The sequence below is a fragment of the Patagioenas fasciata genome, chromosome 3 (assembly GCF_037038585.1).
Source record: "Patagioenas fasciata isolate bPatFas1 chromosome 3, bPatFas1.hap1, whole genome shotgun sequence".
Classification (NCBI taxonomy): Eukaryota; Metazoa; Chordata; class Aves; order Columbiformes; family Columbidae; genus Patagioenas; species Patagioenas fasciata.
In genome coordinates this window covers 83,123,504-83,138,436 of record NC_092522.1, presented here as the reverse complement: position 1 = coordinate 83,138,436, position 14,933 = coordinate 83,123,504, and the positions used below count along the sequence as shown (strand labels likewise).

Below are 14,933 nucleotides of genomic sequence, written 5' to 3'. Positions count from 1 at the left end.
GTGCTTTGGATTTTGAAAGGAACCCACTTTTAAATGGCTAGGACAGTTTTACAACTCTTTCCCTGTCTCCAAGACGAGGTACATAAACCGTTCTCTCTCCTGTCCCTGTGTTCTCCAAATGTGAACTGACAGTTTCTTCTCAATAGACTGATGACTGCTCACCAGATTGACACCCTTTGTGCAGCAGAAGAGGAACCACATCTGCAGTGTCGTTGTCAAATACAGGAAAGGCAGCTGTTAGAATGACACTTTTCCTGCTTCAAAGCCAGCGACTAGTTGCAAGGCTTACAAATATTTGCTAAAGAGTAATCTTACTCAATTTCTGCTTCCAAACCTAACTCAACAAAAAGCCATCGCCAGGCATTCTGCCAATGCATCTGAACAAAAAGCCCAGCTTCAGTGAAGTGCTGCAATATAGCAGTAGCACAGCCCTTATGGTCCAAGCAACCTCTCTGAAATCAGGTTTCCATTACACAAAAACTGAAAATCTCATACGTACAGATCTGAAACAAAATCCTGCTCTTCCCCTAAATGGGATGTTTGCCTTGGATTTCACTTCAGGACCAGGACTGGGTGCATGGATGGGTGTTACTCATTCCTTATACTGTATTTATAGCATTACTAGTAGCCAGGATAGTAGACAGACAATGAATTAACATAACAGCTCACAAAGGTGGTGTGAAATATGGTTTTATGTACAAAAATATATCTGAGATCAAAGATAGAACATCAAGGCTTGTGAGGCTGCCGGTTGAAAACCCAGCTGATAAAGGGCATAAGAAACAGCTAGCAACACTGCATTTAAGGAGAAACTCAGCCTCCAAGTGAGCCAAGCAGGTATAAACTCCCTTGCTGGGAACTGCAGATCTAATCTAATCTGTCTACCCATTTATAGGATGCTACACTTTCAGCATTTAAGCACCTTACAAAGATAATCACAGCCATAAAATAGGCACATGCATGTGGTCTGCTAATCCACACAGTCCCCATTTCCTTTCATTCCCAGAATACCTGCAATAATATACATATGCTGTCAGGACACAAGGCTATATGCAGGCATTTTGTAGCAGAGGCTGTTTTCCTGCTATGATGAAAGTGAGGAATATCTACGTTACTTTTATATTTACGTGTGCTTCTACTCTGCTGTTTGCTGTCTGGTTTCAGAAATGTTGACTGCTATTGGTGTTCACCATGCGCTGCAGGAAAGCATGCAATGACTTTAGAGAGCTCAGGGGATTATATTCACCCGAGAACCCCAGTATTAAGGCTTAGAACTTTGGTCCTGATTGGATCAGGCACAGCCACCCCTGTTTTAAAGCAGGGTTGTGTCTCTTCAGTTGGGCAACCTCAAAAAAATGGTCAGGCAGGGAGACATGGTGTTAGGAAAAGTAACCCCAGCTCCCAGAAAGGTACCTACAAGTGATAAATCAGGCTAGATCACAGCGCAGAGGAAACGACAGACTGCGAGACATGGGCAATGCAGGCTGTTTCTTTTTACACCAACCACTACATATAACTGCTACATATAAAATAAATAATGCTGTGATGTGATAATGCTGATTTCATATAATCATAGAATAGTTTGGGTTGGAAGGGACCTTTAAAGGTCATCTAGTCCAACCCCCTGCAATGAGCAGGGACATCTTCAGTGAGAGCAGGTTGCTCAGAGCTCCGTCCAGCCTGGCCTGGAATGTTTTCAGGGATGGAGCATCTACCACCTCTCTGGGAAACTTGTTCCAGTGTATCACCACTCTCAATGTAAATAATTTCTTCCCCATATCTAGCCTGAATCTCCCCTCCTTTAGTTTAAAACCATTGCCCCTTGTCCTATTGTAACAGGCCCTGTTAAAAGTCTGTCCCCATCTTTCTTATATGCTCATTTAAGTACTGAAAGGCCACAGTAAGGTCACTATAGCTCATTCTGGGCATTCTGCTGTGGGGCTGCAAACAAAAAAAGCCTCCTGAAGCAGCACATTTGCAAACAGAAGTGGGAGCCAGCCAAGGAGAGGGAGCCTTGATGGGGCTCCCGGCTGTGCTTGGGGGGGCTGCAGCAGCTGCAGAGTGCAGGAGGAAAGTGCTCACCGAAGCTGGATGGAGGGTCAGGGCACAGCTTGCTCTTTAATCTGATCTCTTTCTCATCACCCCTTCATTTCCTACATCTCATCACCTGAGCTTGGGTGCTGAGGCAATGTATTTTCTTCGTTGTTGTTTTTTAAGTAAGGATCACAACTCTTTATATGTCTGCACTAGGAAGACGTAGAACTGTAACTCTGTGTGATGCAAAGGCAAAGAAAACATACACTGTATCCCCAATACACACTATTTTGAGTTAGAAGTCACACATCACTAGAGAAGAAGAAACAAATCCCTGTAAAGGAATATTGAGGGAAGCAATCAGCCAGTGCTCAGCTGGCTATCCCACTTTACCTCCTAACAGGTGATAGATAGGCTGTCAGGAGTCAAATTATATTCCTGTTGAAGTTAATGATACAAATTGCACAGACTGCAGTGTGTTCACCCTGACCCCACAAGTTTGCCCACAAGAAGCCAAAAATTAGGTTCCCTCACAATCTAGAAGCCAGACGCTAATGCTCAGGAAAGTCCTGGTAGAAATAAGCCCCCTGGCATCACAAAGGGACCCTGGTCCTTGGGTGCTTTTCTCCCCTCTCTGTGCTCAGGCCCCTTGGATTTATTCTGCCTGCAGTGCTACCAGCTCTGTAGCATGTCCTGTTCACCCTGGGATGCCTTACACTTCACAGGGGATCCCAGCGAAACCTGCAACACCAGCCTGTAGAAAAACAGTTTAACAAGAACATTTAAATCACTTGTACAAAAGCAAGTACACAAGATACAGGTAAGATACACGGCTATGGTACCCCAGATATCAGTTTTCCATAACACTGTTTGTTCCTCATTAGTAAACATTTTCTTTAAATTATCTTGGATACTCATTAAATATTATCAGCTACTTAGAACCAAAGGATAATTATGAGTTTAATGAAGCGTGTACCAGCTTGCTGAAGTCTAACGTTTGTTTCTCTGCTGGGACTCCATTTTACTTTGCACTTATCCTTCAGCAAAGCTACTCTACAAAGTCACTTTGGCAATAAGAAGTATTTAATTAGATTAATGAATTTTTATCACCTCTCCTAGGGATTAGGCTTGTTAAATCCTGGCGACTAAAGAACAACAGATTTTTTATTACTAAATGTTTAGGGATGCTTTGGTTGTGTTGCCGTGGCAGTCCTCATAAGTCAGGCTGCTTTGGGCAGTTCTACCTTGTACATCCCTCAGTAGACGAGGGATATTTGGCAGGGACAACCTGTGCTTTCAGTTAAGTCACAGAAATCAAAATGCAAATGAGGGTTCGCAGACTCCAGACAACGTTTCCAGCAGCTGACTTTATTTCAAAGTTTTCTGACTAGCTCTGTGGGAGAATTGATGAAATTCTCATCAGAGGGTCCTCTCTTAATAAAAAAAATAAAAATAAAAATAAAAATAAAAATAAAAATAAAAATAAACATAAAAATAAAAATAAAAATAAAAAAAAAAAAAAAAACAAAAAAAGGAGGACTAGCATTCTGGTTTTCGCTCTGCTCACTAGCTGAAGAGCACATCTACTGTCTGAACTAAGGAAACTCTAAGACTATTTGCTATTTTGGTGGCTGTTTGTCACAGTCCTACTCACAGCCTGGGAAACTGTTTTTAGATGCTGCACTGAAATGCAAAAGGAGCATGGCCTCTCCATCCCAGGGAGTTTCCTGCTAAAGAATTAATTGTGTCACTCCACACAGGATCACATGAAGCACATTTATTAGGTGACACTGCCCAGTCATGGGCCAGTGGGGTCCTGAGATGCAATCTGGAAAACCATTTTGTGACCCTCTCACCACTGCAATTGATGCACTTAATATCCAAATTACATGTACAACAGTTGCATTTTCAAAGCACAACTGCACTTTTATAGGGATGAACTGAAACAACCTCACAGTATAAATAACCAAGCTGTTAGACCTGAACAGCCGAGTTCCCCTCAAGACAGCTGAATATTTGAGACTTTGAAGTGGGTGTCTCTAGTCAAAAACATGGTGTGGGGACAATTTGAGTGAATGACATCACTCCAGCCTTGTACCAGATGCACACAAGTCATGGTTATCACCGTTGTTCAAGAGAGGCACCCAAGGAAGTAATTTGCAAAATTTTGCAAATTTAAAAGTGGTAAATGAAACAAACAAACAAAAGCCACCAACATACAATTAATGTCATTGCTGTTTCTAAGTCATCTGCATGCTTTGAAATCTTCACCTTAATGATGCTGCTAATCCTTGAAGGACAGAAGTCATATTAGCATTGTGATGAGAATGGCAGAGGTCCTGCCCATCACAGCAGGGATCATTCTATAGTTATCATTACTCTGGATTTCCCATTACATGTGAAACATGAATACCATGTCTCTTTACTCAGCACAGCTCATAGCCCACCTGCAAAGGCTGATGTTTTCCCTCCTAGGCTGGGCTCTGCAGGGCTGTTGGTAGCATGGCTGGCTTCCCTGTCACCAGCAGGCAATGCTGCCTTCCAGACAAGCAGCTTCAGAGAGTTTGCAGCAGGGAGGGAAACTAGTGGCAGCAAAAGAGATGACAATAACATCAATTTTTAAATGATGTTGTAAAGCAATAGAGAATGGAGAACACGCCGCTGATGCAAATAGATAACTGTTTAAAAAGTGGTGCCTGTGTGATTACACATTTGCCTGTGTCTGATGCATGAAGCCAAGTATACAAGGAGGTGCCAGATTTTGTGTGCGCATGACATCGTAGGCCCCCAGCTCAAGGTGTCAGAATGACACAGGTCACCAGTGCTCCACACGTTTGGTAGGCTCTGGCAATTTCCTGGGTGTCTGAATGCTATCAGGCAGCTGTCGATCCTCCCATCCACGAAAAGCTGCATCCAGCCTCACCCACTAATGTATGCACACTTCTGCGCCCATCTGTCTTCAATAATCTGTCTCCCAGGACCGGGAGAAAAAAAGAAATAATTAAGCTGTTCCATTAAGGTAAGAGGATGTTTTTGACCAGCAAAAATGACTTAGCCATTTAGTTCATCTCATGGACCAAGTAAAACATGCACTCGTTGACCACTGACGCTGCAAGTATGTAGTGATTTGAACTTGTTGATGAAGATAACTGCCTGTGCTGGGAATGCTAGAAGAGGAACAGAGGGCTAGAGGGGAGCACTGAAGTTTATCTGTATTCTGCAGAGTGTGTCTGAGTAATAAAGTCACCCTCCTCAGAAACCTTTGCTCAAGAGTGAACTCGATTCCTTGCAACATGTTTAAAAGAGTCCTGTAAGACACCTGCATGAATAATATCAAGTAGGGCATGTTCACTGAACTTCCTGGGATGCTGGATTCAAAGGGGAAAGAAAAGATGATAAGAAAGAGAAAGAATGGGAGGAAAGAGAAAGGAAGGGGGAGAAAAGCATAATATGAGTAAAAAATGGAAACTGTAAACAAAATTTACTGATGATATACCAAGGGCACAATGCAGAAGTTAAAACTAGGGTACAAGGAGTTCATGGCATTATCTCAGATATTTGTTTTTGAAAATAGGACTCTTTCTCTCAAAAATCTGTCTTGAATGCTATTGAGAGAAGCACCTTCCAATTATCAGCACATTAAACTCTGAAGTCTGCAGTCTCACAGCAAACAGAGAGCGGGGAATGACACTGAGGGGAGATGAGTGATTAGGACTCCATCTACCTCCCAACTGTGACAGGATGAGTTTTCACGACATATCAACTGTTTAAATCATTTGATCATCTTATTGTCTGATAGAACAAATCAAATATGCAGTCTGCTTTCATGAGGCCTCCTCGTTCAAACCCAGCAAATTCCCTTTTTTTTTTTTTTTTGCATTTCCTTTTTGAAGTTAATTAGAGCTCAGTTTACAAATCCCACAGAAGAGATCCATGGGTGATCCTGGGTGAAAACCTATCAGCTCATGGAGAAAAAGGCTTTCTATAGATGTCAGTGCTTGTCAGGCTGAGGGTGCAGAGCAGACCATGGTGCAGGCAGGGCTTGGGGCTTTGCTGTGATCCAACTGCTCAGCTGTGCTTGCAGACAGGATGAAACATGTCCTCACTGTCCGCAGGGCTGCCTTCACTGCCCTACCTGTTTTGGAAAGGGATGAGCTCTGCAGAAGTGTTTGAAGCAGGGCAGGGGGGTGAAACTTCAACAAGGGGCTAAGAGTGAAAAGGGGAAAAGGAAAAGGAGTAAAATCCCCAGCAGGCTGGGATCCTTGCCAGCCGCCACTGCTGAGGCTCTGGCAGCCAGTAGGAAGCACTCAAACACCCAAAAATGCCCAGGAGGAGCAGAGGTGGGAGGACTTGCAGGCATGCTAGCACAGACTTTGAACACAAAGTGCAGTTCACAAAATTCAAGCACATCAGACATCGACACATTTTGCTAGGGAAGGTCTGATGTATTGAAGTGGCAGTGAGCATCACAGCTCTCCTTGGGGGTAGTGGACAGGGAGTTGTACGGCACTAAAAGCATCTGATGGACACAAGTTGCCCTTTACAGGTGGCAAAGCAATTCCAGCCTGGAGGTAGTCTTGATTTACCAGCACAACACTGATGAGCGAAGACTGGGCTCTGACTGCACTGTTTCACGTTGGAAATGGGTTGGAGAGGCCAGCAATTCACACCTAGGAGAAGCATGATCTGACTTCTGCACCAGTGCCTGCAGACCCACATGGTCCCCATCTCCTTTCAGGTAGCACCAGAGCACTTTGCTGAAGATACCAGGAGATGAACAGAACAAAGGTAAGATAGTTTAGAGAGAGCACGTTGTGTTAATTTTTACATACCTGCATAACATATATATATGAGAGACTGAAATATACTGTATTTACCTTCCTCTAAAAATTCATTGCAGCTTATATGTGCTTGCATTTATTTGTGAAACAAGGTACTCAGGGCAAGGATTGCCATTTTATTCAGTGTTGTAAAGTGATTACCATAAAGGCATCTGCAGGTCTTTGCTGCAGACCCATACGCCAGCTTAAATACTTCAGTTTAAATAACAATAATTACTGCATGAGAACTTAACATTCATATTAGTGGGGATGATTCAATCAGTTGACTTTTGTTTACATTTAGTTCAAGAGCAGTTTGGTACAGGGTATTCCAAGTTTTCAGCAATATTCTTTGCTCCTATCAGCATAAGTCTGGCAATTTTCAGGGCAGAGGAAGTTTCCTAGACATCGTTACAGGAGACCCAATAATAGTATCTAATTGCAGCTTTAACTACACTACCATGATTATACAAGGATATTTAGTTCTTCCTAGCAGACTGCAGTTTGCAGAATAATTACTTCACAACAATTAAATTAAATTTATTAAGCAGTCCTCAAGTATACTACATGACAGTACTTCTGAGCATATATGCCAACTGAAACTACGTAATTGGGGTGTGAGGCAGCTGACTGGATCACACAATGATTTTCTTCATACCTTAAAGCAGGATCCACCATGTTATGCTGCGTAATGAGTTTCACTCCAGAGCGTGGCAGGAGATAGAGACTGCACTGTGCAGACCTTACAACTTTCAGAAAAGCCTTTGGCAAATATGTGTAGCTTAATTCAATATTTCCAGCCTCTGGTTTAGCACTGAAATAGTTCCTGGCTTATAAATTTCTGTTTATCTGCAAGTGCAGAGATAGAGAGGCATGATGGATACGTCTTAATACTATCTTTGTTGTTGCATATAGGTTTTAATTTAATTTTACATTATATGGCATTTGTTTTATCTGTTCCGATTAAACTCATTCTTCAAGGGACACAGGGAAGGTGACTGAAGGTGATCCATGCAGTCTCCTGTGGTTTGGACCTGTCTAGGCAGCCCCTTCTAGCCCGCCACAACTGGAGCCAGCAAAGAGTGTGTTTAAGGGAAGAGCAGTGTCTTCAATGCTCAGCATTGGGAGGGATTTAAAAACTAAGAGAAAGTGAAGATAAAACTATAATCTAATTTTGAAAAATGAGGATTAAAGGTTCCATTACTCTTGTTGTTTCCACTGTACATATGGAGGTAACAATATGTGATTTTGCTGGATAAAAATATAGGCCCCATGCAAAGCTAGTGTGGTGCAAGGAAATCCCTACTGTGTTTGTAATGAGAGAAGGTTAGGATCATGCAGATGTGTGACTATAAGATGGTTTAGTATTTGAGCTGGCATAATAGGAAGACTTTGTTCCTTGACTCACTTACAAGTCTGGATATTCTCCACCGTGTTGCAACAACAACAACAAAACCACCAGGAGCCCAGTATTGCTTCGCACTACATCTTCTTGCTTATCGCCTTCTAATGCACAAATTGATCATCAGCAGGGGGGAACCCCGTCTGGGTGCTTCTTTCCCGTGAGACTGATTTGATTTTATATACTTGGTAAACATATATATTTTACAGGCCTAGGGCAATGTCTAGAAGCATGGGGAAAAACAATGTCATAGATAATTTCTGCCATAGTGCGCCAGAGATACCCCAGGGGCAAGGTTGCCTGCCCTGATGGGCTGACAATTTCAACTGGTGAAAAACACAGCCGGGGACACTGGTGTGGGAAGGTGAGAGAGAAGGAGAGCTTCCCTGCTGAACAGGAGGTCACTTCACACATGGACAGCCAGTTCATCCAGTGTCCATGTAGGTGAGTGCAAAAGAAGTAGACGAAGTCTCTCCAATGTTGCTTTACTGCTGTTGAGATTTTTCTCTCTTCTGCAACTCAGTGTATTCATCGTCCCTGGGAGACAAATAAGCAGGGACACAATCACTGATGCTGATCACAATCACCGAATAGACAGGAAATGACTGATGGGCAGGGACCCAAAAAGATGAATCAGAAGAACTGGTATCCAACATATATGTGGATCCAGACGTCAGGGTGAAGTGGGTCCACCTTAGTGTTTTTATTGCCCTATAAAAACCAATTTATTGTGAAAAAAAAAAAATCTTATTGATAATGTATCTCTAACCTGAGGACAAGGTGTATCTGAAACAAAGAGGCATTTATTTCTGTGAATGTACCTGTTCTTTATTGAACACATTATCATATTGAATGCTGTATGAAAAAACAGCATTTGGTTGTACCCTAGAGTCTGTAATTTAAATTATAAATTTATTACAGTATTGGAAGGGTATTGAAATCAACTCATGCTATGATTCACTGAGGCAGCAGGTCGCCCTGCAATGCTGCTGCCATGCTGGCTTTTTCCACGGGTGAAGGAAGGAAAAGCACTGAAGTTCCAGTGTCCTCACTAAGAGTTTCTCACCAGCTTCAGCAGAGGTGGGATTTCACTTGGGAGCTGCTTCAATGTTTCTACCTGATTCACTCATGTTCTGCACATCTACTTCATCCTCCACTTAGAAAGGCATTTTCCTCATTTTGCTCCTAACAGTAGTAAGCATAGATAATTCTTTGCCCAAAATAGTAGTACTGCTGCATTGGAAGAAATGACCAGAGAACATCACCGGGTGTGGGAACGCTTTGCTTTCCAGGTCTGCCACCCAAGGAGCTGAGATGTGCACGTGTTTTCCATCACCCTCCCCAGCCTCCTAGTCCCTGCAGGCAGGAATCCTGGTGCTTTGACTGGCAGGGGAACGTGCTGCACCCCATGGCACACAGGTTTGTCATAGGGTGCTCAGCAGCTACGTCGAGACATGGTGCAGGGGAATCAGATGATGGCACCCACTTCTACAGTGCCACCCTCAATGTACCACAGTATTCTGTGGGGTTTTGAACTGGAGCCAGAAATTGTCACTGACCAAAACTGCTTGGCCAGTTAATCGATGTTAAAAAGTGTAAATTTTATCATATATTTTTAAATGTGAGTTATGTCAATGTGATGGATATTAAAAAAACGGAGATATTTTTGTAAACAAAGATTTTCAGATCCCCTTCTTTAACCTCTCTTCAGAATTTAAAATTGCTGCTTTCAATTTTTCCTGAAAGGTATGATATCTGAAAACACTTTCTGTTGCCCTTTTTTCTTTTTCTTTTATCTTTGTTTTTTAATTAATAAAAGCTGAGATATCTACATCAGTATAGCACAAACATTTGGGCTCTGAAAAATAAATCTACATTTTTTAATACTTGATGCACAATATTAAGTGATCAACACCAATTTAAAATCGTGAGTAATAATAAATCAATAGTGTGCATTTCAAGAAATTCACTTGAGAAGTTAAAATTGACAGCTACCTTCCTTTTACTAAATAGGTAAATGCTGCCTTTAAAGCAGTCATATTATTTCTCAGCATCAACATAAACTATTTTCAGCTAGCTCTTGTAAATAGTTAAGACTGTGTTTTCCTCCACTTTCCTGTTGCCAAATGAACTAACATAGATTGTTTATGCCTTTTAAATGGTGCTTAGGGCATGCACACAAAGCATAAGTCATCCCTGTTTCTTTTGCCCACTGCTGAACACTGTATTTTCCCTTTAGTGGACAAAGATTTTACTCCCACTCCTCTAACAGAAGGATTGTGAAGTCATCTCAGAGCTTATTACCCAATGGAGGTGTCACACAGGCCACTTTTATGAATGGCCCTGGAAGAAGTAAACATAATAAATCAGTGCTAAAGGGTATGTGGCCATGTGAAACGTTTCCAGAGTTTTTTTCCATATCATGGGATTTGAGTTTTCTCTACTTGACCAATTATTTAATGAGATTATTTTTGTGTGGCCATGTGAAGTGATAAGAGATTGTTACCTCTGGATCACAGATTTAAGGGCAGCCTAGGTGTCCTTTCAGTAATGGTTGTAAAATTAGCCAGCAATTTTAGTACTCTCTTCATTTTAACAAAATATTTAACCTGATGGTTGAAATTCTCTCCAGATAAGGAGAATGATGAAGGAGTGATCAAGACTGTCCTGTGCCCTGGATCCTCTCACCTGGGAGAAAACCAGGCAAGTGGCGATGGAGCCTTGTGATATGTCACTGACCATGAGAAAGAATGTTTGCTGCTCCAATTATTCTACCTGGCTCCACCGTTTCAGGACAGACCACAATCACTGCTGGGCCTCATAGCATTGCCTTTCATCCTGGTCTGGTTACACCCTCATGGAGCAGTCTGGAGCCTGCATCACTGTGGGTAAATTCAAAATTTCATTGCCTGCTTCAGGAAAATATAAAAGATATCCATCTCCAAGCCTATCAGTGTGGCAAACAGCATGAACAATAAATTCAGAAAATGTCGTATTTTGAACAACCAGTTCTGGTGTTTTCCTCCAGTTCCCAAATGAAAAACTCTAATGTTTTCTAAACACTGATTTTTTTAATAAGAAATGATCTGTGGTGCCAGGACAATGCAGTTTCAGACTCATGCATGTTTATTGCACATACCGTGAAGCTTGTGAAGATTTATACAGTGATCAACTGCTTCTGCATCCTGAATCATTCCAGAGACAGATTATCTGTAAATAGGAGACCTTGAGGGAGCAGAAAACATAAGAAAGAACGTGCAGTTGCTCTAACAAGCAAAAAACCTTAAAAAAGGGGATGAGCTTCTGTACCCAAAAGCATTTAAAAGAAAAGCTGATGGTTTTCCCTGCAAAGACACACTGATGATACAAGACAAGTCAGAGGAAAGGTGACTGCCATATAAAACAAGCCAGGACAAACCTCCACAGCATTGGAGGTAGGAGAGCATCTTTCACCCTCACAGTCCAGCAGTATGTGGGCAGTTGGTGGGCAGCACAGCCTCTAAGAGAGCAGAAAACTCTACCTTTGGGGCTTCCCACATGGGTTTGCTTCCTCCTTCCAGCACAACCTCTAAGGTCAGACCTCCTTGAAGATACGGGGGCCACTGGTGGCTATGACAGAAGCTCTGCCACATCCAAACACCCCCAGATGGAAGGTGGTAGGCAAGGTCACAACCAAAATGACAACTGTCTACTTTTAAGAACAGTGGCAGTAAGCTTGTTGGGACAAGGTTTGAAGGCAGTGCCTTGGTTTGTCAATAGGACAGCAATGCCCTACTCTCCCCCAGGGCTTGTGTGGGCTGAGCTGGGAAGGGGCACATGTGTGGGGAATGGACAGGCTTGTTTATGCCACCTCTTATAAATGCATTAGTAGAGAGATGGGGCAGCCTCTGCATTTCAAAGATACCTATTTCTGGGTAGATTTTATTAACTTGAAGAACTTGGCTCCAGACACCTGGAGAATAGTTTAAAGTGATTCACAGAATCATGGAATCACAGTATCATTTTGGCTGGAAGAGACCCTCAGGATCATCAAGTCCAACCATAACCTAGGTCTGGCATTAAACGAAGTCCATAAGAACCTCATCTACATGTATTTTAAACACCTTCAGGGATGGTGACTCCACCACTTCCCTGGGCAGCCTGTTCCAATGCTTCACAAACCTTTCCATGAAGAAATTTTTCCTAATATCCAATGTAAACCTCCCCTGGCATCCTGAGGCCATTTCTTCTCATCCTGTCACTTGCTATTTGGGAGAAGAGACGAACACCCTCCATGCTACAACCTCCTTTCAGTTAGTTGTGGACAGTGATAAGATCTCGCCTCAGCCTCCTTTTCTCCAGGCTAAACAGCCCCAGTTCCCTCAGCCACTCCTCATCAGACTTGTGCTCCAGACCCTTCACCAGCTTCATTGCCCTTCTCTGAACTCTCCAGCACCTCAGTGTCTTTCTTGTAGTGAGATGACTTCATCATGCAGAAGTTTTTGGGAAGGAAAAGGACTTTCAAGAGTCGCCTTTGGGCAAATTCACAGGTGAATCAAAGTTATAATAAAATGCTCTTTGCAGACAGCACAAGCCACAACAGGTAACCTGCAATGACCTGGACCTGTGTGTTGTCATTTACCTGTGGGAAATGACTATGTAAAGTTTCCAAATGGCAGCATGGACACTTCCTCCCTCTGCATAGGGCTGAGAATTTGCAGAGAGGTCTCAGACCTGCCTGAGCTGGCAGTTATGGAGAAGTCCATCTACGATAGGAGTGGGTGTGACAAGAAACAGTGTCCTTGTAACCAACCATACCTAGTGTAGCATGGGAAGTATGTACCAGGGCCTCGGCACAGTTAGGAAGTGAACCATTATACTCACATGGAGTTCATGCCCTCCACAGCTCGGCAATCTGAAACTACAAGATTCTTTAAGTCATACAGCCAGGAGACAGAAAAGTACAATCTACCTAAAAATACAGCTTGCAGAAAACTGCAAGGAAATTCTGGCTAAAGTAGACCACCCACTACTTTAACTTCTGCCTTTTCCAGGCCACAGAATTATATCTATTACCTTTTATGTACTGTAAATGTAAGCAGTGAATCTAGACTGTACCAGCTTTCCTGGCCCCAAAAGCTGACCCACTGTCTTTACTTTCAATGGCAGAATTTATAAAACCTGCATTGCAGTTCAGCCTTGAGTTTGGGCTGACATGTGTCTCCTTCCCCAAGTGAGTTGCCTGGTTACATTTCAAGCAGACTTCTGAAAGTATACAAATGTACTTCTTCTAAAACTGATAATCATCTTCAAGGGGGGAAGGCTTATATCCTGTTTTTGCTGATGAGAAGGGCCCCGGGCACCCTGATTTAAAAAATAATCTGACAAGAAGCGAAGACTCAAATGCTCCTTGACACATATACATCTGACACCTCAGATAATCAGCATAGTTTCATGGAATTAGATGAAACTCCATACTCAACCCCCACCCCACACTTGTCATCTCACAGCAGAAAACATGCTGAATAACAGTGTGTTGCACCAGGGCTAGGGTTTTATGATATTTTCAGTCCAGGAGAAAAATAATAAAATATTCTCTTTTTTCACTGTTAGTTTGTTTGTTTGTTTTCCATCAACAGGGCTATTCTTCTCTTAATGCCATATCAAATTTTAAAAATTTTTCCACAGTCCATTTCTAAAGGCAATACATGAACCCAAGGAAGGAAAAATGGAAAAAGAGAAAACAAAATGGAGCTGCTTGAGCTCAGCTTTAAAAACAAAAAAAAGAAGGACTTCCATACCCTGGAGCTGGAAGCCCCAATCTGCCTCCAGACAAATTCCTTCACTTGCCATTGATTTCAGTGACACCCACATAGTGTGGGCATGGGAAAAATTTGGCCCATCTTGTTTAAAAAAATACTATCTATCTGTGCAAGATTTTTGCTCACAAAAGAGAACCTAAAGGATATGTGAGTCATGTGAAAGCACATAGATTTGGAAAGGGAGTGCTTTACAATGTAGAGGAGCACAATAAAGCTTTGCTCCCCCCCTTACCTGAAATATTTTTGCAACAGCTGCATTTCCAAGATCCCTTCTTTATTCTCATCCTCTTTGATCTATCCAGTTCTTTTTATGCCAGTGATCGATCCCAATGACTTTCCTCCTGAGACTTCCAGACAGCCTGTGCCCTACTCTCACAACTACAGGCAGTATCCCCTGAGTTTAGTGGCTCATCTTCCTCCTCAATCCTCCTCCTGCTCCTCCCACTGGCCAAATTTCTCAGTCTTTGCCCATAGCTGTCTGCTTATTCCTTGGCAGCACTATCCTTAGGTGTCCTCACATGTTACATCAATAGACAAATGACCTGTAATCCTCTCTCAATCATGCCCATATCTACTTGGTTTCCAAGGATGTTGATGCGGGAGGTGAAAGGAGAGTTCTGTATGATCTGGCACCAATGGTTTTGTTTTCATTATTTCATCTCCAAACGTAGTAGAAAAAAATATAATTTCCTTCACCTTTCCTGGCACCACTGTTTTCTTGATGATCAGTATTGCTGGTCCTGTAGTCCTATGTCTGTCTGTACCTACGTGTCTCCTTGACCCTTCTTCTATGTGTTGCAGTCCAGGGCAGGAACTCTCTTCTTCTTCAGTGCTTTTGTAGCCATGGAGCAGAAATGTCCCAGCCCATGCCTGGAC

General features: G+C 42.5%; 1 long non-coding RNA gene across 3 annotated transcripts in view; it reads left to right on the top strand.

The window, feature by feature from the left end:
* The window catches only part of LOC139827608 (uncharacterized), a 90,277-nt gene extending 83,456 nt beyond the window's left edge, over positions 1-6,821 (top strand). For all 3 annotated transcript variants that reach the window (XR_011738434.1, XR_011738435.1, XR_011738436.1), the window contains exon 4: positions 6,581-6,821. This is a non-coding gene — a long non-coding RNA (uncharacterized lncRNA). The remainder of the gene's footprint in view (positions 1-6,580) is intronic.
* The last annotated feature ends 8,112 nt before the right edge of the window (positions 6,822-14,933 follow it).